This window comes from Saccostrea cucullata, unplaced genomic scaffold, assembly GCF_032062105.1.
Source record: "Saccostrea cucullata isolate Sc308-1 unplaced genomic scaffold, CSIRO_AGI_Scuc_v1 ctg2126, whole genome shotgun sequence".
Classification (NCBI taxonomy): Eukaryota; Metazoa; Mollusca; class Bivalvia; order Ostreida; family Ostreidae; genus Saccostrea; species Saccostrea cuccullata.
Window position 1 is genome coordinate 1 of NW_026936710.1, and position 4,191 is coordinate 4,191.

Sequence of the window (4,191 nt, forward strand, 5' to 3'; positions counted from 1 at the left end):
GAAGTGCATAGGGTAGGCGTCAGCACCAAGTAAGGTGTTATTACTTTTGGATCATATTAATACTTTAAAACATTTCTGTGACGTCATCTTTTGTTAAACCTGATTCAATAAATTTGTTATTGTCCTGCACCCCGTCCAATAAGTTACCTGTAGGTGTCCAATAAGTTTCAACTTATTGGACAGGTACAGGTTACGTTAAAATGAGAACAAAGAGCGAGGCAAATAAGTAATCAGCACTTAAAAGGCAATGACAAATCTAACAATTTAATATGAACAACGTAGGAAAATAGTAGCGTTAAATGTTAGTATTTCACAAAAAATCCTATTGAAAATGGCACAAAAAATCCAGAGAATTGAATGTCTCAGATTAATTATTGTAGACACATCCGTGGCTCCGATCGTAAAGTTCCTGAATTCACCGTTCATTGCTATATAATAGATTCATTTCCAAATGCTTGATTCACGGAACATAATATAAAATCCAATGGACACAAAGAATAAATGAGAAGAATGCGTTTTCTTAAACACAACCTTGAGCTTTTTGTTTATTGAAATATCCATTTTTCCGCATTTAGCACAAAATTTTGCTCACGAAATTCCAACAGAATCTGTAATTTCGTTCAGTGATATATTACCATTTGTCCACCTTGTCCTGCGTCGTTTGAGCGAGTGTGTCGTTGTTTGAAGGAGTGGCTGGGGTAAAATCCTTCAGAGTTCGAAACCTGCACACAAAAGAGAAAGTGTTGCATTTAAAAAATACACCAGAAATAATCTCCCAATTTCAAAGAAAATGCTTAAACAGTTGTAGGATTAAACAGTTAAAATGCTTCAAATCCTATAAGACCTTTTGCTTTACAAAAATTACCTGTTATCAGGAAACTCCAAAGCATAAGAATATATACCCGGATTTCATAGTAAAAACTTGAACTGAGGCATCTTGGTGTAATCGGTAAATGGCATCGTCAAAACACCCGTTCATGAAGGTTTTTTTTTTTAAATTAAAATTTACGTCGTCATGCGTGGTCGTTGCGTTGTAAATGAATAAATTGTTAAGAATATAGTAGAACTGACTTTTACGCATGCGTAGTTTAGATAAAAAATGTCGCAATGCGGACAAATAAGACTAAACAAAGTTAATGTTCATATTTATCGATATAAAACACCTCTCGATGATTCCTACAATTAATAAAATCAGAAGAAAAACCAAAACTGGTTTTCTTTGGCCTAACTTGATGAACAGTGCCAGGTAGTCATTCAAGCAGAACGAGACCTTACCTGTATAGCTGTCCAATAAGTTAACAAAGGAAGTGTTCGACAATGGTGAAATGTTTTAAGTACGTTATAAGCCTCAAACTGACCATTATGTCAGATATTAGACTCTCCTCGGCGCTAACGCGCCTCGGGTCGTCTAATATCTGACATTATGGACAGTTTTCGTCTTATAACCATTTTATAAATAAAGAAATGCTAATACTGGTATTTCATTTATTTTTAAGTTGACTTAAAAGCGCGCACGTTCAACATGTAAAATGACCAATATAATTGATATAGCCGTAACTTTTCTATATTTTTAGGTCACCTGAGTAAATTCAGGTGACCTATTGCTATCCGTTTTCGTCCGTCGTCGTGCGTCGTCCGTCGTGTGTTAACATTTAAACATTTTCAGCTTCTTCTCTGCAACCACTGAACCAATTTCAGCCAAATTTGGCACAAAGCATCTATGGGTGAAGGGAAACAAAAATTGTGAATTTCATGATCCCTGCCCCCCTGGGGCCTGAGGGTTGGGGCCAAAACCACTAAAAATAATGCAATCTTTAAAAATCTTCTTCTTTACTCCTGGACATCAAGCAGTCAAACTATTTGCATGATTGTAATCAGCATTAAGTCCTCTACCAAAATTGTGAAATTCATGGTCCTGGGGTCAGGGGTTCTAGTGCTAGGGCGGGGCTAAATAAGTATACAGTGAAAATGCATTATTTCTTGGAAAATGTTCTTCTCTGCTCCTGGGTATTAGATAAACCAACTAAGTACATAGTTATGATGAGCAAGAGTGCCTCTACCAAAATTGTGAATTTTATGGCCCCAGGGTCAAGGGTTCTGGTGTTGGGGGGGGGGGTTCTATTGATTATATAGTGAAATACATGAATTATTTGAAAATCTTCTTCTCTGCTCCTAGGTATTAAATAAACTAACTATGGGCATAGTTATGATGAGCAAGAGTGCCTCTACCAAAATAGTGAATTTTATGGCCCCAGGGTCAAGGGTTCTGGTGTGGGGGGGGGGGGGGGGGGCTCTATTGATTTTATAGTGAAAATACATTGTTTCACAGTAACAAACCCATAAAAATATACCTGGGCAGTACATTGATTGTCAGAAACTTTCAACAGTAAAATTTGAAATAAACATCGCATATTTATCGGTAATTCTCACTAAGAAAAAAGAACAAGATTTTTTAAATGTTAAAAGTATTTTTTTCTTCAATGAAGCGCAACTCCATGGTTAATATGTGTGCTGTACTTATTGCTCATGGAGAGATTTTTAAACTTGCAACAAGGAGAAATTACTCTAATTGACCAGACCATTCTAATTGCTCGTTTGAACCGTCGTTGTTGTTTAATTTTTACAAATAAGATTGATATTCAACCCAATGTGGACTAGTCATCAAGATTCAAATGTCCCAACTGCACGAAGTCCCTTAAAGGGAAGAATGAACTGAATGTGCATATAGCCGGAAAACAAAAAAAAGGCATTTATATACCCAAAATGTCTGGAAGCAATTACATATTAAAACAAATGCTTAAAGACTTGAAAACAAATGTAAACGGACAATGCATCTCTTCAAAGAAAAAACGATAAGTTAAAAACAATCGTACTTTGAATTGTGTGCATGTTTTTCATCTGACAATCTTTGTGTGAATTAATACTGTTTATTGTTGTTTTCAGAATAAAGAAAAGGGGATAAAATGCCAGAGAAATACGACCACGTCTCACATAACAAGCGGGAGTTGAATGACTCACATAATAAGTGGGAGTTGAACGATCTCAAAGTTTCACAACGATAAAAAGAGAGCAGAGAAGGCGCGTAGCCTTAGCTGCATGAAATGTAACCAATCCTTCTCCGATAGAAAGAGCCTCTATCTACATAAAGATCTACACATCAAACGGGTAATGGGGTAGATTTAAGATTTCCGTGTGAGGGCACTGAGGAACCTGCTCCTTGGGAAGGCGATGAGAATTTGAAAGCCACATACGTGGCACATAAAGAGTTCCTTCTCGGGGAAGGAGGGCACGGTGTAATGAAAAAGACCATCAATTTCCTAGCGGATAATTCCTTGATTGCCACAGACATTGTCTCTAAACTAGAGAAAATAACAGAGGAGAAATGTCCTACAGGTTAAATATATCTGTTGGTTTTATCTTACAGAATATTGAGACGGGAGGCTATCGTTATTTCATACCTGATAGGAATGAAAGTCAACACTCTTCCTGAGACCAATATCAATTGGTAGTCTGGAAGATGTTGACAAAAAAGTGAGAGGTAGATATAACTATATAATGATTACATAACATCTTATACGACAGCGACCCAACAGCAAGTGGAGAGTGTTGCATGTTACCAACATTCAAGTTGTTCTCTACCGAACATCATACATTTTAAATTAATGTGTTCCTAAGTCTCGCACTTGTAAATGTGTACATAAATAATATCTTTTCTTTTTTATTCACCCATTACATTGTAATTTAGTGATTTTGTTTATGACATACTCAATTTTTAATATACAGCTCCACAGCTTAGACTTAGTTGGGTAGTAATTGGAGATGTATGTCTTAACAAGCCACACAGGCCTTCGAATGTAAGTGTGTACAAGACAAATGTGATAACCTGTGAACGTCAGTCCATTTTCCACAACCTCAGCATGCACTCAGATATACAGAGATGGATTCTCAGGGAAGTCATGTGCTAAGGTAGTTGTGGTAAACTTGCACCAAACCTGCATCCAAGTAAGGCACTTAAGGCATACGCAATAATAGACGACCAGAGCAACAGAACACTAGTAAAGTCAGAAGTTTTTGGTCAGCTCGATATTGAACGTGAAATGACTGACTATCAGTAACTTCCTGTGCTGAAGTTCGGAACGAACCAAGAGAAGTATATAATTACCAGTACCAAAGCTTAAAACGAGAATTCAA

General features: G+C 36.7%; 1 pseudogene; it reads left to right on the forward strand.

Annotated features, from left to right (window-relative positions):
* Positions 1-2,763: 2,763 nt before the first annotated feature.
* LOC134246318 (uncharacterized) lies at positions 2,764-3,738 on the forward strand (annotated as a pseudogene).
* The last annotated feature ends 453 nt before the right edge of the window (positions 3,739-4,191 follow it).